The sequence below is a fragment of the Geotrypetes seraphini genome, chromosome 11 (genome assembly GCF_902459505.1).
Source record: "Geotrypetes seraphini chromosome 11, aGeoSer1.1, whole genome shotgun sequence".
NCBI lineage: Eukaryota > Metazoa > Chordata > Amphibia > Gymnophiona > Dermophiidae > Geotrypetes > Geotrypetes seraphini.
Window position 1 is genome coordinate 70,897,581 of NC_047094.1, and position 22,771 is coordinate 70,920,351.

A 22,771-nucleotide genomic window follows, 5' to 3' on the forward strand; every position below is an offset into this window, starting at 1 on the left:
AGGCAGACCTTCAAGGGGGGACAGGCAGACCTTCAAGGGGGGACAGGACTTCAAGGGGGACAGGCACGGAGAGGCGGGGCAGTGCACCGAAAGTCAGGGCGGGTGAACGGTGAGTCGGGGCAACCAGAGGAGAGTCGGGGCAGTGCACCGAAAGTCAGGGTGAGTCGGGGCAACCAGAGGAGAGTCGGGGCAGTGCACCGAAAGTCAGGGTGAGTCGGGGCAACCAGATGAGAGTCGGGGAGGGCGAAAGGAGAGTCGGGGTGGCCAGAGGAGAGTCGGGGAGAGCGAAAGGAGAGTCGGGGTGGCCAGAGGAGAGTCGGGCAGCATGCGCGTTATATGCCTGAGCGCGGTATAGAAAAGTTTTTGTACATATCATCGTGATTTCTGCGCGCTATACCCCTGTGCGCGTTTTACAATGGTGCGCGTTATATCCGCGAAAATACGGTAATATGGTTGTGTGAATGGGTCGAGCGGTCAACTTCCATCACTTCACCACCATTAGGTTCCTCTGGTCTTCTTTTCTTTCCATAAGACCAGGCTCTTCCGAACTCACTTCTCTGGTCACTCTGGCCACCAAAGATCGCTTCAGTTGCCACTGGCTCCTCTGGTTGTCACCAGATCCTTTTCCAGCCTCATGGAACTTCTGGGTGTTATTTTGGTCACTTTGGGCACTACTGGTGGTCATCCCTGGATATTCTGGTGGCCAGTCCCTTCATGATCAACACCGGTCACTTACTCTGGGGCCACTGCTGGTCACTCTAGTTGCTAATTTTATGTTTTATTAATATTTGATATACCGCTTAAGCATATTACAGATCTAAGTAGTTTACAATAAAATACAGGTACTTATAGAACTTCCCTATCTGTCTCGAAGGTTCACAATCTAATTTAAACAATTATTAAAATAGAAAAGATATAACAAAATTCCAAGAATTGTGAGGGAAAGGTACAATTCAAATAATAAAAAAGATAAAGATAAAAAATAAAAAAAATTAAATTAAAAAGAATAAAATTTAAATATACAAATAAGTTTAAGAGATTGGAGATTGAGCAAAATAAATTCCAATCTGGTGCTAAGTTCAATCATCAATCCGGTACAATAGAGCTCTACATCTGCAAGGAAGGATCGACACAGAAAAGTGATGGTGGGCTGTGGGGCCATCCCTGCAAGAGGTGAAGGAATCAACAGCTGCAACCTGGGCCCAAGAGCAGAAGGCAAAGAAACCAGGAAGAAGAGGCAGGCCATGAAAAGTCATCCCACCCTGTCACCAACTCACTACACACCATCCAGGCAGGCCCCACCGATGCAAGCCAACAACACAGCCTCCGTCAATTGTCCTTGGTCTCAGCCCACCAGAAAAGTGGTGCACAACAATCTCTGGCACAAGAAGGAAGGAGCCAACAGTGCAGCCATCAGGTACAACGCAGTCCCACCAGCACGAAAGGGAAGCTGCAGTCCCCAAGAACCACTCCAACTCAGTGTTCAATGCATACAGCGGCATCCACAGCGCAGCCAACAAGCAGAAGATGAGAAGAGAGAGCACAGGGCAGAACTGGACCCAAACACAGCAGCCGCTACACTCTCAGTCACAACCTCGGATCCCCACCAGTCCTAGATACCAATGGTCCCTCTAGTTGCCAGCCACTCTGATCCCCACTGGTCACTCACTCTAATTCCTCCGTTGGTCATCACTGATCTCCCCAACGGTCATTCCACCAGCCCCTGTCATTTGGGCTATCACCCAAATGCCGCTAGTCACTCCATGAGGACCCTCCTGCCGCTAGTCACTCCATGAGGACACTCCTGGTCACTCAGACACTCTCCTCTAGACATGGTCAATCATCAAGCTTGAGCGCTCCCTAGTTACTCCAAGCTTTATCAGGCACGGCCAGCCAAGGTTAGACTTACTGAGGGTTAAGCTTTTGCCAGTATTCCTCCCCTCGAGGGTCACCTAAGGAAGAGTTCTTGCTTTTCCCATCTCGTTGTTCTGGGACATTTGGTTTCAGCTCTCTTTTTCACTCAAGGTTTAGACAGCTCCCAAGTGTCTTTGCAGCATTTCTATGCAAATGAGCTCCTTCTTCTAATACCGAGACTTCCCTCTGCTGGCTGGTGATGGGATATATACCCCATCACAAGCAGTATACAGTAGTAGGGTTTTGGTGGGCTTTAATGGGGTCATAATTAACATCATAGATGTGGTTAGAGTGCCTTATGGGTTTGGCTCCTCCTCTCTATGGTTCACTAGCCCACCCATTTGACTACTTAAGACACCTGTGTGATGCTCTACTAGGATTTCCAATAGAAGATGCTGCTGTTCCAGAGACAGGTATATACTGTTTTATTCAGAGTTTTGGGGTGGTAGTAGGGGGGTCAGTAACCACTGGGGGAGTGCGAAGATCATTACGTAATCCCTCCATTAGTCACCTGTTGGGTATCTTTTTGGCACTTAGATGCTTCCAAAAAGAGGTCTAGCCCAAACGTCTAAGTTACGCTTATGAAGTCTTGGGAAAGGTTTGATTATCCTAACAAGAGAAGTTCAAGTCTAGCATGCCCATAAGCTACCCAAAGCACCTCAACCCCTTGAATTCTGGATGCACAGCGGAGGAAATGTCTTGCTAGATTTCCAGGAAAACAGTCTAGACATCCCAGCAATTAGATGTCCAAATGCCAATTTTAGTGGGTTTTTTTGGGACATAATTTATTTTTTTTATTATGTTCCTAATAAGAAAGGATGGCTTGAATTTAACAGTGGTTACACAGACATGGTATACAAAAAAAAAAAAACAGATCAGATTAGAAAAAAAAAAAGATGGAGGAGCGTCATTTTATATTAAACATAATACTAAAGCAACAGAATTCTAGACCTCATGAAGTAAGAAAGTAGCACCCCAGGGAATGATATATACAACTTAGAATGCTATGCAGATCTGTTTCACAACCAGAAGAAATGGAGAGAGATTTAATTAGGCATTGTTAGGCCTTTAAGAACAGTCATGTAGCTACTAGTTTACAGACCAATGACCCTATTTATCTGAATGATTTTTTTATGATGGACAAGTCAGATTCCATGGGCTGATTTTCGCATGCAAACCATAATTTGCTCACCTCTGCTATAGACCATTCCTCAAGGTTTGTAAGATTCTCCTTCATGGTTTCCAAATTTTCCAGATTTTGGTATCAGATGCAAAAATCCCTTCTGTAATATTGTTTATAAAAATATTATTAGTAAAAATCTCAGGCATAAACAGTCCCACTCAAAGTCAAAATATATTCATCCCAATCTCATTCCTATCTCCCCCTCCCAATACTGTACCAAACACCAAGTTTTTAGCTTGTTTTTTATTTTTTTTTCCTAAAAATTTTTAAAAAATGTTGAAAAGATCCAAACTGAGGATCAATGCCTGCAGCAAACTACCAGTAATTCCCTGTCCTTGGCATGAATTCCATTTACTACTACGAGTACTTTGTCACTTCCCAGTCAGTAAGTCACTTTAGGGCCCAGAAAAGTTTATTTATGTCATCTTATACAGAACTGTGCAAAGAACTTGTTGAAATCTAAGCATTCCATATCTAGTGCCCTCCCTAGTTTCAAGCCTATGATCACTCAGTCAAAAAAACTATCCTACTTCATCTGCCAGGTGCTATTTCAGAGCTTAGGTACCAGGACACTCAAACACTTTAAACTTGGCACTGGCTGCCCAACATCATTTCACATCATGTCATTTTTTTACCTTGGTATTATTTGTGGTTAACCCTTTAATTGGCAGATGTTTAAATGGCTGTTTTACGTAACTTGATGAAGGGGAGCAACAGTACCAAGTAACAGGCATTTGAAAATGCAAATCTCCCATAAGAGCCATGTAAAACACACATTGCTTCTGAGCAACAATGCCAAATAAAGGGCTACAATACTATATCAAGCAGTTTAAAAAAAATAATAAAAATAACATTAAAAATAATTCCAGGCTCAGCAGAGGAAAGGCTGAGTGGGATGTATATGCACAGAAGTTCCAATAATGGTGCTGAAAGAACCATTGTTGGAGTTAGAAAGGATGGAGCAGTTCCCATGACACAGAGAAGTGTCCAGGGCCAGAAAGTAAGGGTTGTGGATTTGATAAACTACCTTTCTGTGGTACAATGAAAGTGGTTTACATATTATGGTCAAAAAGGTAGAAGAGTATCTCTCTATGTAAAGATCGATAACCAAGCGACAGAAATGCAGGGGACCTGGGGAGAGAAAGAAGTGATATGGATCAATCTGAAAAGAGAAGATGGAACTTCTATCTAAGTCTACAGACCTCCAACTCAATCGCAGCAAATTGATAAAGACCTGATTGCAGATACAGTTGACTTGGCTTAAGTGCAAACTCTTCGGACTGGATCGCCATGTGCTCTTAAATGGAGTGTACGCTTAATCAGAGTAATACATTTTAGTCATGAAAAAGCACAGTACGCTGTATTCAAATGCAATAAAACTTTTATTCAACAAAAGCACACCGAATACAATGTAATACGGTTCAGTTATAGAAACAGCACTGTTCCATCTAATGCAATACAATGTAAACCTTTTTTTAAACCAACATTCTACTGAAATAATCAATTGTCATTTTCTGCACGCAGATTGCACAATTCAGGCTGTGTTTCTGACTACTGATGCTGTAAAACTGTCCATAGTTGTGATATCCATTTATCTCCAGAGAAAAACGCAGCGTGTGTAGGAACTTCAGCACGTCCGAGAAGGAAACAATCTCTGCAGGTGGTTCATTAGTTGTGATTACAGCAGCAGTATCTCCATCCTCATCAGACTCCTGGTTGTCTGCAGTGTCATTTAAGACTGTACAGATATCGGAATTAGTGCTGTCAGATGATGTGGGCAAATCGTTGTCAATGGCGACATACAACTCAAACTCTTGTGACGAGAGTCCAACTGGGAGTTCAATGGACAAAGTGTCAGCTTCAGTTGTCTTATCAGATGCATGAATGAAACTCACCTGTCGATAGCAATTTGAAATCGTTGATGAGACTCGACTCCATGCCCCTCGTACCATATGAAGAGAATCGAGCACCGTCATTTTTCTCACGAGCTGAGCTGCTCGGGGGCTGGATTCCGTGCTTGCATTAATCACTGCCATCACATATCATAGGACGAGTGACCTATAATGACGTTTGAAGTTTGTGATTATCCCTTGGTCCATCGGCTGGATCAAAGAGGTCGTGTTTGGCTGCAGAAAGGCGAGTTTGACGTTGGTTAACCTTACATCATTGCTATGTGCTGTGCAGTTATCACACATTACAATGTGCCTTCTACGCCTTCTCATCAGATTGTCAAGCTTCTGCAACCATTCAATCTACAATGTCTCTGTATCCAAGCGTTTTTGTTGCATTCATATTCAACAGGCAGGCGTTTTAATGTTTTTGAAGCACCGAGGTTTTCGATTCTTCCCAATCGCGTTTTTGTTGCTTTCATATTCAACAGGCAGGCGTTTTAATGTTTTTGAAGCACCAAGGATTTCAATTCTCCCCAATCACCAGTGGCTCGAGCTTTTCACAACTGTCCAAATTGCAACTAAATAGCAATGTCAATTGTTCTTTTGGCATCTTGAAGCAACAGTTTTGCTGCATTTGAAAACCAATGTTCCATCAGGGATGGCATGCCAGTACAGGCCCATCTCATCGGTGTTGAAAACATCACATGGTTCTTATCCACCAATACACAAAAAAGAAGAACAGACTGCGGAAAACAATGATCTTGATGAGGCGTTTATTATTACGAATCAGATAAAAGTACAAATCCAAACTGAAATAATCTCCACTTCATGAATACTGATGTGTAGTTTGATACAGACCCTACACGGCCAATGTTTCGGCAAAAAGCATTCTTCAGGGGTCCTGGTCAGTATTCACTCTGACTTTGGAACATCTGGGCTTTTGCTTTGTTTGCTCATATCCACCAATGACATATCTTTCATGACCCATCTTTCTGCATCAAACTCATCCGCGTCTTGCTTTTCGCCATGCTGCTTCTTAAATTTTATGCCTTTACAAACTTTCCACCTTTCTAACCATCCGTTTGTTGCTTTGAAGTCTTCTAAGCTCAGTTTTTCATATAACTGTGCCGCTTTCTCCATCAGCAGAGGTCCACTTCTAGCTTGTCGACTTCTAGCTTCAGCAAACCATCGCAGCAATGCCTGTTGAACTTTTCCAGCCTTATGGTGGACACATTCAGCTAAAGACAATGATTTTAGGCCATGTGACACCATGGTGCAGTTCCAAAATTTCAAACACCTGACCAGGCCTAGACTGCTATTCTGAAACACATGGCTCATCCACGTCAGAACATGATTGCTTTTAACCGGAGTGAATGTAATGTGAAAGAATAGTGTGGGACCTATGACATCAGTGTGCATAAGCAGATTGTGTGCTTATCAGAATTGCAAATATCCAGAGTTTACGTCAATTGACCTTAATGTAAAAAAAAAATCAAAAAAACTACTGGCCCTGGTGGTCAGGTGCGGATAACCGAAGCGTGCGCTTAACCAACATGCACTTAAGTGCAATCGACTGTAAATGGTGGCATACAGCAGGCTGGCTCCACAGACCACCAAAGCTTCTCAATGAAACTGCAGTCTGGCACCACGGAACTGCGTTCTTTGCTCCGACAGGGGACCACTGGGAAGGGGTCTCAAGGTACTGAAGCCACCAAGAAACAAACTTTAAGCAAAAAATAAGAAATAGAAGCAGAGCAACTGCAAAAGACTTCTGCACAGACTGCTTGCAGAAAGTGAAACTGGATTTGTTTAACACAGGGGTCTCAAAGTCCCTCCTTGAAGGCCGCAATCCAGTCGGGTTTTCAGGATTTCCCCAATGAGATCTATTTGCATGCACTGCTTTCATTGTATGCTAATAGATCTCATGCATATTCATTGGAGAAATCCTGAAAACCCGACTGGATTCCGGCCCTCGAGGAGGGACTTTGAGACCCTGGTTTAACAGCTCTCAGGCTAAGAGGGTGGAGCATGTGCTCAAAAAAGTTGTAGATTTATGCAATACCCAGACTGCAGGTTGTGATTGAACACCTAGCATATGGAATCCAGAAGGGATATAACAGAACTGCTATTGATGCCTAACATCTTATACTCAGCTCCTGGCTGAGTCAAGGAAGCAAGCACTGAGATCCCTGAACCCTGAGATCCACAAATCTTCAGCAAGCTGGCTGTATGGGTCCCTTTAGGATACATCTGCCAGCTGCAGACTAAAATGTCTGCTCCTCTCTGAGCAGGCAGAGTAGATCCTTTGAACCAGGATCTCTGACAATGCACAAAAATTTCACAAAAAAGCTCCCCCAAAACCCCCCAAAGCCCCCCAAAATAACAAGAAACAGATCAAATCACCTTCATGCTCACCTGCAGAAGGAAGAACTGAAGGGGGCAACAGAGATCATGGAGAAGGAGGAGGAGTTGAAAATCTGTGATTGACATCGTTTGTTGTATGCTTGCGAGCACAGATGGATAACCCTATGGTTCAGCATACCTAGTGTGACCATATGGCAGAAAAAAAGGGACGAATTGAGACATCCGGGTTTTACTTCCATTGAAAGCAACCAAGATGTCTCAATCTGTTCTCCTTACTTCCATTGCTTATCTGGCTTCAAGAAAGCGTGGGACAAGCATGTGGGATCTCTTAGGAAGAGGAGATAGTGGATGCAGCAGATGGGCAGACTATCCAGTCATTTGGCCTTTATCTATCATCATGTTTCTATGTCCCTAGTGGGTTCACAACTTAAATTTTGTACCTGAGGCAATGCAAGGTTAAGTGATTTGCCAAGGGTTACAGACAAGGAATTGGAGTGAAAACCAAACCTAGTTGCCATAATTCTCAGCCCACTGCACTAAGCTTTAGGCTACGCCTCCAGAGCAAGCAAAGGGTGTCAAATACAGCACAGCAGGCAAACTAATTCCCAGCCTCCCTTTCCCCACCATCAAAAAAATCCCATAATATATAGCACTCTTGCTTCACTTCAAGAACAGTAACTGTGCTTACAGTCACTCTACCACATATAAAGCAATCATAAACTACATTAGAGGTATCTATACCAGAACTTCGTTTTCATTTTTCTATCAGTCTAAAATTACTCTTATAGCCTCAAAACTGGTGCTGGGGTAGAACCTATAACAAAATCTGAAGGGCAGTACAGTATCTATATATATATGCAGTGGTGCCTTGGTTTGTGAGCATAATTTGTTCCAGAAGCATGCTCGCAATTCAAAGTGCTCGTATATCAAAGCAATTTTCCCATAGGCCATAATGGCAACTCAGATGATTCATTTCACTGACTTATGATTTGAGATCTCATGAGAATTTCAGAGACGGTGAGAGCCAGAAGGCCTTGAGCATGTGCAGATTCTCAAGGCCCTGCAGCAGCCCAGCAGAGAACCAGCGGCAGGCACTTTTAGGGCCAGTCTAGTCAGTGGGGGGGTAGGAGGAGATCGTGGTCGCGAAGGGAGGGAGCAGCGCCAGGGGCCTCGGGGGAGCAGTAAAGCCGGTTCCCGGGGTGGGGGCTCGCAAATCGAGTCAACGCTCAGTTTGCAAGTTACAGTTTGCTCGAGTGTTTTGCTTGCAAAACACTCACAAACCGTGTTACTCGCAAACCGAGGTTTGACTGTATATAAAATCAGATGTATGTATGTTCCAGCATAACTCCAAAACACATAAACAGATTTCAGCCAAACTTAGTATACATATCAATTACTATCTGGGAAAAAATACTGTGGGGTTGGGAAGGAGTGACATGTAAAGAATCATCGAAAAAGAGAGATATTGCTTTGACCAATTGTGTGAAGCTTGGGGAATGATGTCACATTGTGCTGTTTTTTCATTTCTATAACAATACCTCCAAAGAAACGTAAAGCAAGTTTCCAACAGCTACATGTAGAGACTGTCCAGCAACATAAGGCCCAACTACAGGATATGAAAGAGAGAGCTGCTACATGTAGAGCTTCAGAGACAGTACAGCAGCATGAGGCCCAACTACAGAATATGAAAGATAAGTGTCTAATCCATAGTTTTTGGGCTCGCTGAGACTCTTCCAATGTCGTTTAAGTCCAAGTTCAGCCCCTTAGAGAGGGCCATTCTTGCTGCTGAGATTGGGATGTCCGGGCAGCGCCGGGTGATCAGCCAGTATGAAATAAAAGTGAACTGTAAGAGCTGAGAGTTCAGCAGGTCACTGGCCTTCAAGCAGAGAGCAAAGGTCAGCTTAGATGCTCAGGGTACACATAGGCACTCAGGCCACCCTTTCTTGACTAGAAATCTGAGGTTAGCTTGGGAGTAGAAAACTAGCCTCCAGATTCTATGTAAGTCACCCAAATTTTGGCATGGATCCCAGATTGACATGCAAACTAGTTAATTTTAATGAGCCATTTACAATAATTAGTAGATCTGCCCCATTCTATAAAATGCGCACCTAAATTTTGTAGCATACAATTCAAAAGGGGGCTTGGCCATGTCAGGGGTGCTCCCAGAATTTGAGGCATAATGTTACAGAATATGGTTATTTATTCACCTAACTGACATTAGTCCTGCATCTCCACCAGGTTTCGGCAGGAGTAAGTGCTCGCAACCAAAGTTAGGTACAAAATCCACAATAAGTTAGTATTCTGCAAAAGGCAATCTATGGACAGCATCCTTTGCGGAACACTAGTTTAGCAAGAATCTTCCCAGTGACTAACTTTGGATGTCAATTATAGAATTCCAGCCACGGTGCTTAGCAAATCAACATTCTAGGGAGGAATCATATAAGTCTGATACAGCTACCATCCCCCCCCAAGCCCACCTGGACCCTAACGAAACTACAAAGGTGACAGAGTCTAAGAGACCCCTGCTTTGAGAAATCCCTTCCCAGTCCCCAGATGATATGCTATTTCTGGATCAACATTAGCCTTTTTTTCCACCTTTGTTCATTCAGAGCTCAGCTGCCAGGACGCCAGTCAATGGACACACACATATTCAAAACTCCAGAAACACCCAGCAACGGCCCACCCCAGCAGCACTGCAAACAGAGGTACTTAGAATTTGAGTTCACTCACAAGAAATGTGCTGCTTGTATTTCCCCAGCTGATGCTAACTCCTGCTTTCAGCTCTTAATGTTTCCACAGATTTCTCCTTAAGGCTGAAAAATCTCAGGCTGTCTTGAAAGTCCCAGACAAAACCAGCTCCTCTGCCATCTGCTCTGGGTGACAGGAGGACCAGTTTAAGTGGTAAGTGGATGCACAAATCTAGAGGACAGGGTAGGTAGGCCAAGTGTGAAATGTTACACTAAACAGTGGTGTTCAACCCAGGAATCAAGACACACTTGGTGACTAGGTTACTGTTGCTGAGCAAAGTGTAGCTTCAGCTGCCAAGTTTTTGTTCCATATGGTTTTCAGGAATTTAGAGCCTGCAGTACTAAGGGTTGCTCTCATGATGAGGGACAAGAACCACAAGGATACAGACACTGTGCAGCTCAAGTGACTGAGCCATGCTGAGCTGCAGAAGCCTGAAGTAACAGGGAATTGGGGGGGGGGGGGGGGTTAGAGAGAAGCAGGATGCCAAGAATGGGAAGTGAGGGTGGAGAAAGGCGGCAATGCTCTTATATGGAAAAATGTCTGAAAACTACTGCTTAAAAAGAGAGATCAGGCATGACAACCAAAGAAGAGATTCTTAAATGATGTGAGGAGAGAGCTAGAAGCAGTCTGAAAAATAAACCAAAAACCCACAGATAAACTGAGAAATACCACCACACTCCCTCTGTGTCAGTGGTGTGGACATCTATTCAATTGAGCAAGGCTTGAAAATAAGGTGGAAATGAAAAGAGAAGCTTCAGCTGTATGTGTGTGACACACTCTGAGTCTCATAGAGGATGGAGTGGCCTAGTGATTAGAGCTGTTGCCTCAACACCCTGAGGTTGTGAGTTTGATCCCAGTCTGCTCCCTGTAACTCTGGGCAAGTCATTTAACCCTCCATTTGCCCCAGGTACCACAGTCAGATTGTGAGCTTGCCGGGACAGATAGTAATAGGTACTCAAGTATTTTCCCTATTCAATATATTGTAAACTGTTTAGGGTGAATCTCTTCACGAAAAGGCAGTTAATAAATCTTAATAAATAAATGTCTTCTGATTAATAACAAATTTCACCACTAACAGGCACATTGTGATAAACAAAGTCACAAAGTATCCTAACTGAACTTATATGTACCAAATCTATCATACAACTGTAGCACTAGCTCATTTGATTCATACAACAGTTCCCTCCTACCTATTAAAGTCAGACTACAAATGTTACACAGGGCTCTAGAATAGTGTTCTTCAACCGCCGGTCCGTGGACTGGAGCCGGTCTGTAGAAAATTCCTGCCGGTTTGCGCAGGGCCGGCGAGATCGACGAGCTGCAATTTCCTGCCGGTCTGCGCAGGGCCAGCGAGATCATGGGGAGCCTCCGACAGTGGCTTTCTCCCCTCCCAGTAGCTCTCAATACTTGCCAGCGCAGCAATTCACTAAGGCAGCCTTGGGGCTTTTGCTGAGTCGCGGCCGCCTCTGATGATGCAACTTCCTCTTTCCTCAGAGGCGGCGCGACCCATCAAAGGACCCAAGGCTGCCTTAGTGAATCACTGCGCTGGTAAGTACAGAGAGCTGCTGGGAGGGGAGAAAGCCACTGTTGGAGGCTGGGAAGCTGCTGGAAAAAGGGAAAAAAAGGGACAGCTGCTACTGGACCTGGAGGGAAGGAGAAGGAGAGATGCTGCTGGGAGGGGAGGAGGGAAAGGCATCTGGGAAGATGCTGGACAAGGGAAAATAAAGGGATAGCTGTTACTGGACCTGGAGGAAGGGAGAAGGAGAGATGTTGCTGGGAGGGGAGGAGGGAAAGGGAAGGGAAGGGAAAAGAGTTACTGCTGGACAGGAGGAGGGGGGAAGGGAGAAGGAAAAAAGGAAAGAAACAGCTGGCAGGGAGATTAGAAGAGGGGAAGGGGAAAGACAGGAATGAGAAAGTAGAGAGCTTGATGATGGGAAGGGAGTCAGCAGAGAAATAAGCAGAGAGGGACAAAGATGCTAGCTCTGGTGTAGGAGAGATAAAAATGACAGCAGTGAAGCTGGAATGAATCATGTAAAAAGGAGAAAGGGGCCGCAGGCTGGATGGAAAGGGGAGAGGGGCATAGAAAGAAGACAGATACCATATGGAAGGGGGAGAGGGCAGACATTGGATGGAAGGGGCAGATGCTGGATTGAAGAGACAGAGAGGGCAAACGCTGGAAGGAAGAGAGTGAAAAGAAGATGAAAACAGAAACTAGAGACAACAAAAGGTAGAAAAAAATAATTTTATTTCTATTTTGTGATTAGAATATATCAGATTTGAAATATATATCCTGCTAGAGCAGGTGTTAGACATAACTGGGGACTGCAAAGTCCAGGCAATGCTTCTTTAGCTTTCAGCTGGCTTAGAGTTCTCTCTGACCAGGGGGCAGTTGCCCTAGTTGCAGTCCTCTAACATGTGTGACTGCAGTATTCTATTAGCATGGTATTTCTGTGTAGCATTCTGTAATAATTTGGCTTATTCAGTTTTCTTGATAGTAGAGGGGATATATGTGAAGGGGAGGGGAGACAGGGGTTTTGTTGATCCTTGCTCTGTATTATTTGTATTTATAAAATGACAATTGTACAGAATATTGTTTTTTTTTAGTACTTTAATAAAATACATTTAATATAAATAACTGAGGTTTGTGCGGATGGGATCAGATGGTTTGCGGGGACCGAGCTCGCGGACGGGGCGTAAACGTGTTTTTAAAATTTCAGTCCTAGTAGTTTGCCGGTCCACAAAATAATTCTTTTATTTCCGCCGGTCCATAGGTGTAAAAAGGTTGAAGAACACTGCTCTAAAACACCAATACACCTACTACTGATAAAACAGAAGAGGAACTGCTCCACAGTTCTACAGAGAAACTACATATGAACAGAATACCATACCTAGCTCACATGCAAATTACAGACAGATCCTCACCAAATAAAGAACCAAGCATTACAAATTAGAAATATGAAGACAAGAATTAACATGGGAACCCAAAGTATTCAAACTAGGCTTGTATCAAAAAATGGGAGAAATATAAACAAATGCATTTCCTCTTCTACTGAACGAATATACAAAAAGAAATCCACGATGCACATTTCTCAAAGTTTTCCAAAATCTAATGTATTCCACTTAAATTCAAAATAAAACATATTTTCTTCCTTTTATATCTGGTAATTTTATTTTTCCAAGCATCATGCTCTCAGTTTCTCTTTTCCTGTCTTCTACTCTTTTTCCAGTGAGTGCTGTTCATTTGTCTTTTCCCTTCTTCCGTTCCATTACTGTACTTCTACCCTCTATACTCGGCTTCATCCTCTCTCTCATCTCCTTAACAATCCCCCAGGCATCTTCCCTACAGCTCTCCCATTCTTGGCATTTCCTTGGAAATAATTTTGGAGAGTTTATTGATTTTCAGAATTTTAGATAAGAAAGTGTGTACCTGTAAGGTGTCAGGGTTCATGTAGCCATGTCTCCTACCACCAGGCTGTTTCCTGCTGCTGTTCTCCCCTTCCAGAAATAAAATTGTGCTGACCTATCTCACTGCCATTCTAATACAATCATAAAAAATAACTAAGGGGGCCTTTTACTAAGGTGCGCTAAACGTTAATGTCCTAAGGACGCATTAGTGTTTAGCACGCGCTAAAACGGTTAGTGTGCCTTAGTAAAAGGACCCCTAAATGCTTTATAAAATAATCAGGTTGGTTTTCACCTGCTTCCACAATCTCAAAAACATAGAGACAACATGACAACACTGGTACACACTCCACTTAGAAATCAAGGAATACTTGGGTAAGTGAGTACTACAAGAATGTCTTGTTGTAAAGACCATTAAAAGGCCGATAGTTTTATAAAACCTTAACAAATTCATCAGACAATCAACCATTTCAACTCACTTCCTTTCTTGGTAGTTAATAAGCAACCTATCTTAAACAATAAAGGCAATAAAATACAAATCAATAATTACCTTGCAATGGATATAAAACAACCCAGTCTCGTAGGGCAATACAGTTCCCTCAGAGAGAAGGCACATGAAAACAGATTTCACCACAACAAATATGTATAAAATATATACAATTAGTCAGTATACTTGCTTATTAAAAACAAACTATTTTACTTGATAAAAACAACATTCCTTACCTCTCGGACCTCTTCTGTTAATTTGGACTTTGACAGGGAGGGTAGGTTAGATAGATTAAATAAGCTTGTAGTGATTGATGCGGTGAAGGGAATAAGGTGAACTAACGTAAGAATGGGCTCTCTGGGATATCAGGGATAAGGAGAAGAATCGGCTTGGAGATAGAGGAATAGTGTCAGAAAAGAGAAAACAGGACAGAGGGTAGATATCCCCTCACACACACAGACTGGAACCAAACGCTTTCTCTCAGAAGCATGCACACATACACACTACCACTTACCATCTCTCTCTCTCACCTCCCCCTCAAGACCATCCTCTCTCACACAATCATCGTGTGTGACCTATCCCCTTTTCTTCCTCCTCGTCATCTTCCCCTGCCAATTCCCAAACTCACTCTGCTCTCTCCTCTCTTAACCTATGCTTTACAGACAAGCAGGAGGAAGAGAGATAATGTCTTAGCCTGTGTCCGTCACCTTCTGCTACCTAAAACATAACTTAGAAAACAGAATAATGATGGCAGAGAAAGAGTACAGTATATGGCCTATCCAATTTGCCGGTCCACACCACTACTAAAGCGCTACAATCCCTTCCTCTTCCTCAGAGATCTCTGTTTGTCTATACTTTTCCGACTTCAGATCCTGTCTTTGTCTTAACCAACTCTACTAGAAGGCTATTATTCCACACATCCACAACCTTTTCAGTAAAGAACTATTTCCTTAGATTACTCCTGAGCCTTACCCCTTTCACCTACATCTTATAACGCCTTGTACCAGAGCTTTCTTTCAACTGAAAGAGGCCCACCTCCTGTGCATTTATAGCTTGGAGATATTTATGTAAAACATTATGTAAGGTCTTTTCCAGTAGATAGGTGAGACATTCTAGACCAGTGGTCTCAAAATCGCGGCCCGCCAGGTACTATTTTGAGGTCCTCAGTACAGTGGTGCCTCGCATAACGGACGCCTCGCACAGCGAACGCTGCGCACAACGAACTTTATGTCGTGATTCGTACAACGGACTTCGTTTCACACAACGAAGTCGCCCGAGCTGCATCCTTCCGGGGTTCCTTCTCCTTACCTGCCCTGTCGCAGCACACAGCCGAACGGAAATCTTCCCGATGTCAGCGCTGACGTCGGAGGGAGGGCTTAAGCAAAGCCCTCCCTTCCTCCGACGTCAGCGCTGACATCAGGAAGACTTCATCTCTCGAGGAACCTACAGTTAGAGCGAAACGGAGACGCTCCGTTGAGCGTTTAATCATCAGTTGCCCTGGGCCCCGGATAAAAGCTAAGTACTAATAGCCAAATACTTTTTTGCTTTATAAGAATTGAGAAGTGTCTACGAGTAGGAAGAAGGCAATGGCGAACGAAAGAGGGGGGAGGGGGCGGTCCGCCTCGAAGAATGTGCACAGCTGGTCAGGTCCCCCGATCGACCGACAACAGGCCCGGCCGACAAACCTCCCTGCCCTGTAGCCGCGAATCTAAATTACCTCTTACAGCAGCTTCAATAATCCAGCTGCTGTAAGAAGGTAATTTAGATTCGCGGCTACAGGACAGGGAGATTTGTCCGACCGGGCCTGTTCTGTTGTCGGTCGGGTGCAAAAGCGCCACAAAGGTGGAGGCAGGGAGGGAGGAAAGGTGGAGTGGAGAAGAAAAGACGCTTAAGGGGGGAGAAGGCCCCTGAAAGCACATGTTGGAGCAGGGGATGAGAGGGAGGGAGAGAAGGGGAAATATTGGACAAGGGCAGAAGGGATGCTAAATCATAGGGTGACAGGCAGAGAGAACAACAGGAAAAAGAGTGGAAGCAATCTTGAACCCTGAGGGTGAGGGCAGAGAGAGGTGGTGAGATGATTGATCATGGGGAGAGGGACAAAAGGGAATAGAGATGGGATAGGAAGATAGTGGAAGTAAAAGGACAGGGAGATGTATGTTTTTAGATGTATCTAAATAAAAATAATAACAAAAAATTTATCTTTTTTATGTCATCTTAGCATATTTTATGCTGCAGAACGAATTATTTTTTTTTACATGTATTCCTATGGGAAAACGCGTTTCACATAACGAACGTTTCACATAACAAACTTGCTCCTGGAACCAATTAAGTTCGTTGTGTGAGGCACCACTGTATGTTTATCATAATCACAAAAGCAAAATAAAACAGTTTCTTGATCATATGTCTCTTTAGGCTATAAATTACAATATTATTATTAAGACTTAGCCAAAAGGAAATATTTATAAACTATAAAGAGTTTTACGTCATGCAAAATTGTCACTTCTTTAATAAGACATTAACAATTTTTTCTGAGGCCCTCCAAGTACCTACAAATCCAAAATATGGCCCTGTAAAGGGTTTGAGTTTGAGACCACTGTTCTAGACCATAGGGATATTTCCCTTTACCCGCATGGACTGCAGAAGAGAACCATTCCAGGTAGGTGAAGAAGCTACAAAATAAATCCGCCAGATTTATTTTTCTCAAATAAATCCATTTGAGAAAAATACCCTATTGGGCAGGAAAAGTGAATCGAATCGAAAAATCATTTCAACAGGCCAAATCAAAATGAAAAATTTTCCCTGAATTGGGCAGCACTACTGGATATTGGACCCCAAAAGGGATCCCACATCATCCACAATCACAGAAGAGTCCTGCAAAAACAAAGGCATGGAAAGGAACTTTCAATCATCCTAATCCTGCTCTGAAGGGTCACTAACATTGGGAGCCAGCATGGTATGAGGCATGGAAAAGGATCCCCTTTAGATAAAGAAGGCATGCCTATAGGCAGCACTTACTGATCTCATTAAATAGGCTTTCCATAAAAGGATGATAAAGTCTGATAAGGCTTGCATTGGGGGACCTGAGGTTTCTTGTGTAACTCCAGACTTGAGGAGAGGAGATGCATCTTCTGCCACCACACGCTTACATTTTGTCACATCACTGTCCATTTCTCCGAGCAGGATCTCTTCCCTATAGACCGGTTCTTCTGAGATTTCAGGGGTTCTAAGGCCTTGGAGGACTGACTGGGGGCCAAGCCTGAAGCTCCCATCCCTCAGCATGTGAAACATGGCCGTTTCTCAAAAGGCAACTCTGCACAACCGACCCAGGATCAGGGATTAGAAAGGCCTAGGGCATCCAACAGAGGCAGTCAAAACGAGCAGTTTTGAAGTAGGAAAAAAGAGTTTAAGATCAAATTGCTAAAAATCCAAGATGACTGCCATAAGAGCAAAACACACCTTCTGAGTTCACTTGCAGGAGGGTGCTGTGCTCCACTGCAGAAGAGAAGGAGTTTTCAAGTTCTTAAATGGATATCCTTCTGCAGTTCATGGGAAATGGGAATCAATAGCTCAAGTATGAACTCCTGTGTATCCTCAACAGAAGCACATTAGAGAAGGAAAACGAATTAAACTGGTTGGGCATTAGAGAAGGAAGACGCAATCTGAGGCACCACTGCTCTCTCCTCCCAATCTCTCAGTGTGGGAAGGGGGTGGGATTGTGCCTACCTGCATGCTTGACAACCCTCAGCTCCCATGATTCGGTAAGTGATCACACAGTTCTGCAGGAAGAGAATAATTCTACAGCCCTTGTTATGGAGTTCTTTTCCTTATTCCATTTCACAATTGAAAACCATCTTGTTTTACAAATACGGCAGTTTAGCAAACTAGAAAAAAATGATAAACAATAAACCATGGAATCATGAGTGGACTACAGTGGTGCAGATTAAAGATAATTACAGACCTATGCAAACACTACTAAATAAAAAAAGTATAGTATCTTGAAACAAGAAATTACAAGACCCAAGATACACTGGAAGAAGTACTTGAATGTGATCTCTGATGACCTGATAAAAATGAAAGATCAGGGACTGCAATGAATGTGGCCTGAAGGTCTTTCACAAAGTTTCTCTTAGAACACTAATAAACACTCTAATCAGAAGGCGACCAAAAGAAAGCTGTTAACTTGGTGAGGAATCAGAAGGCTGAATAAACAGACAGGTCTGAAGGTAGGCAATTGCCTTGGATTCTAAATTTTGAAGGTACCAAACGCTTAGGACAAGGAGCAGTGCTGATGGACTAAGGATGAGCCTTTTCTCACATCTGGGGAGGGGATGATTTCTCCTGTTTTCCGAACTTCAAGAGAGGGAAGCCCTTGTTGCCTATTGACACCAAAATTTTACATTAGGTTCTGGTAATGGAGTTCACCTGATGAGTGACCAGTAGGCACTTTGGTCTCAATGCTAGAATCAGTCCTATTCAATACTTTTATAAGCAAGACAGCAAACGGAACTTAAATAAAAGACATGATTTACTTCAACCTAGACACAGGAACAAAAAATCGATCCAGAACGGCAGCCACGGCACTGAACTTCTGAAAAGGGAACTACAAAGGGACGAGAGCCATGGTGAAGAAGAAGATAAGCACTGTACATAAGCTAGAGCAAGCATGGTCCCTTTTTAAGGACACAGTCACAGAGGCGCAAAATTTATATATACCGCGTATCAACAAGGAAGAAGAACAAGGAACCGGCATGGCTCACTGTAGTAGTGAAGGAAGCGATCACAGACAAGAAGACTTCGTTTATGGAATGGAAGAGGACAAAAACAGAAGAAAACTGGAAAACGCACAAACAACATCAATGCAAGTGCCATAAAGCGGTAAGAGGGGCCAAAAGAGACTACGAAGAAAAAATAGCCAAGGAGGCCAAAATCTTTAAGCCATTCTTTCAATATATTAAGGGGAAACAACCCGCAAAGGAAGCGGTGGGGCCGTTAGAGGACCAGGAAATAATGGGAGTACTAAAGGAGGACAAAGCCATCGCCGACAAACTGAACACATTTTTTGCGTCTGTATTTATCGAAGAGGATATATCCAATATACCTGAAGCCGACAGGCTATACACAGGAAATGAAGACGGGAAACTGACAGGGATGACGGTAAGTCTAGAAGAGGTATGCAGACAGACTGATAGGCTTAAAAATGATAAATCCCCGGGATCGGACGGCATCCACCCGAGGGTAATTATCTGAAAGGCATTATAGCTGAACTGCTCCAACTAATAGCCAATCTGTCAAACAAATCAGGAGAGATTCCAGAAGACTGGAAAGTGGCGAATGTTATGCCGATCTTCAAGAAAGGTTCGAGGGGAGATCCAGGAAACTACAGACCAGCGAGTCTGACTTCAGTACTAGGAAAGATGGTAGAAGCTCTGATAAAGGACTGCATCATCGATCACCTTGACAGACACAAAATGATGAGGACCAGCCAGCGCGGCTTCAGCAAAGGAAGATCTTGATTGACAAATTTACTGCACTTCTTCAAAGGAGTAAATAGGCAGATAGACAAAGGTGATCCATTCGACATCATATAACTAGATTTTCAGGTGTTCGACAAGTTTCCACATGAACGTCTACTTCAGAAAATTGCGAGGCCCGGAATAGAAGGTGATATACTCACGTGGATTAAAAACTGGTTGGCAGCTAGGAAGCAGAAAGTAGGGGTGAATGGACAATACTCGGACTGGAAAAGTGTCACGAGTGGGAGCTGATTCCTTCACTCCTGTTATTGGACTCTTCTTCTGTATTATGCTGGTGTAGGTGCAGGTACCAGCATTGCTACTGATTTTAAACATGAAAAATACTTCCTGTATTCTGGCAAGACAACAAAGTGCTGATTCTCGTGTTTAAAACTAGCACAATGCAGAACAGCACAGTGGCATAAGTGAAGGAGTATACATCTACCACTGTGTAAAGGCTTAATGGGAGGGAGCTTTGATTGGAAGGGGCTAATGATTAGGGGGCCCTGACTTGAAGGGGTTTGATGCTGAAGAGGATCTAATGCTATCTGAAACAGAGCTCATGCTTGGGATTGGGCTGGGAGCTAATGATGGGAGGGTTCATACTGGGGGACTAGGAAAGGTGGCTGATACTAGGATTGAAAGGGGAGGACTTTGGGAAGGATTTGAAGAGAGGATTATACTAGGTGGGGGTGGGGCTGATGCTGTGGTTCATACTGCAAAACTGACACCAAGATGGAGCACAAAACCAAAATATAACTCAGGATGCCACAGCCCCTTGAGCCGGTGCCGAGACTGTCCTTCAGGGCACAGTATGCACCAGCACACAAAATCTTAATTCCTCATCCTAGGTGGTGGCTGAACATTGTCAATCAATGTCATAATGATAGAAGGAAAGCTAAATGCAACCGCCTGCATAAAGAAAGCTATGGGAAAGGAGCTAATAATGCCCCTGTTTAGATCACTAGTAAGAATCCATCTCGTGCACCAAACTTGATTCTAGAGATTGTACCTTTGTTATTAGGGACTTGGTACTAAACATTTTCCCCTTAAAGGACCAGATGCAATAAAGAATTGTTCCCAGTTTGTATCTACAGCAGTGTTACTCAACCTTTTCAAGCCAAGTACCCCCTAAGCCTAACAAATACCGTACCCCACCCAAACTCCGCCCCAGACCCACCCCCATAAAAATAATACTAATTGCAATGCAATTTTTTCCATTCATTTTTCATAAACACACAATATCTTATTAATACATAAGGGTAAACACAAAATTAAAAAAACACAAAGCACATTGTATGCAGAGAAAATGTTAATTATCATTTATATTTGGCGGGTTTTCAAAGATGTCAAGGCAGATGACTTTAAAATATGTAATGTCACCTCAGTAACAACTATAGAAAAATAGACAAATATAGTGCAAAATATAGACAGCAGATATAAATTCTCAAAACTGACACATTTTGATTACTAAATTGAAAATAAAATCATTTTTTACACCTTTGTTGCCTAGCGATTTCATGAGTCTCTGGTTGCACTTCCTTCTAACTGTGCATCCAATATTTCTTTCTTTCTGCCTCATGCATGCTTCCTCTCCTCCAGACCTAATTCCATTCCCCAACCAACATCTCTCTCTGCCCTCCATGAGTCCAACTTTTCTTCCTCTCTCATTCCCCAGATAATTTTTTACCACTGCCCACCAGCTCCATGCCTATTTCGCCTTCTATCACCCCTCTCCAACACCATGCCACATCTCTCCCTCTATCACTATGCCCAATATTCCTCCCCTTGCATCCTCTTCAATCTATTCCTCTGTTCCCTCTCCACCACCATATCCAACATTTTTCCCTCTCATCCCTCTATTCCCCATGCATCTCTACCTCACTCCTCTATGCCCAATTTTCCTCTTCCTTTCCCCATGTGCACAATCTCTTTCCATCTCACTCACACATTCAAGCCCTACAATTGTCCCTTTCTATTCCTTCCCTCCTTCCTATGTCCCAAGTTGGTGCCCCCTTCCTCCCTCCCTCCTATGTTCCAAGATAGTGCCCTCTTCCTCCCTCCCTCCTATGTCCCGAGTTCGTGCCCCCTCCCCCTCACTGCCTTCCAGCCTTTGTCCTTCTTCCCTCGCCAAAGCCTGCCCGCCTGCCATGCCGCAGCCTGCCTCTCTCCGATTCCTCCTCCCCCAAGTCCGCCTCCTCCCCCCCTCCCCCGCATTTAATTATCCCCCGCCACAACTCCAGGAAGGCAAGGGCCAGGAATGTGCAGCGATTGCACACCACCGGCCCACAAGCCTTCCCCCCCCCTGATGTCAATTCTGACATCAGAGAGAAGGTCTGAGCCAGCCAAGCAGATTGGCTGGACTGGACCTTCTCTCCGACGTCAGAATTTATGTTGGGGATAAGGCTTGTAGGCCGGCGGCATGCAATTGCTGCACGCGCATGGCCCTTCCCTTCCCAGAGTTGCGGCGGGGGATAATTAAATGCGGGTGGCAGGGGGCAGCAGCGGACCGGGAGGGAAGAGGAATCGGATCAGCCTGTGTACCCCCAACAGGCGGTCTGCGTACCCCCTAGGGTACATGTACCGCAGGTTGAGAAACCTTGATCTACAGCAGCGGTCTCAAACACGCGGCCCGTGGGCCACATGTGGCTCTCCAAGTTTTATTTGCGGCCCGCGGTCTGGACTGGATAATTCCTTCCTTTTTGAGCAGCAGCGGGTCTGGCCGGTTCGTTCCGTTCCCAAAGCCGCGGGTTGGCGGCTCCTTGCGCTATTCGCTCCTGCATAAGCCGGCCAGACACGCTGCTGCTCCAGTGGCGTACCAAGGGGTGGGCGGTCCGCACAACTGGTCACCCTCCACTGTTCTTCATAGAGTGCGGCTCGCAGCTCGTCTAGAGCAGGGGTGCCCAACTGCTTCCCTTCCCTTCTCACCGCTGGCACCATGCTCTTTGATCTCCCTGCTTCTCTCGCCACCCGACCTCAATTCTGACGTCGAGAGGACGTTCTGGCTAGCCAATCGCTGCCTGGCTGCCCGGAACGTCCTTTCCGAAGTTAGAATTGACGTCGGGCAGCGAGAGTTGGTCGGCCCTGTGGAGATCTCGGCCTGTTCCCGATGGCGCCAGCAGCAGCAGCAGCCTATTCCCCGGCGGCAGTGGCATGGGGGAGGGCAGGAAGGAAGAAAGAAAGAAGGGGGGCAGGGAGCCAGAAGGAAAAAAGAAAGAAGGGGGGGGGACAGGGAGCCAGAAGGAAAAAAGAAAGATGGGGGGGAACA

General features: G+C 44.3%; 1 protein-coding gene across 1 annotated transcript in view; it reads right to left on the reverse strand.

Annotated features, from left to right (window-relative positions):
* ARHGEF1 (Rho guanine nucleotide exchange factor 1) overlaps positions 1-22,771 on the reverse strand; it is a 207,644-nt gene that overhangs the window by 180,470 nt on the left and 4,403 nt on the right. The window contains exon 2 of the mRNA XM_033962587.1: positions 3,107-3,197. The gene's annotated coding sequence lies outside the window, so the exon portion shown is untranslated. The remainder of the gene's footprint in view (positions 1-3,106; positions 3,198-22,771) is intronic.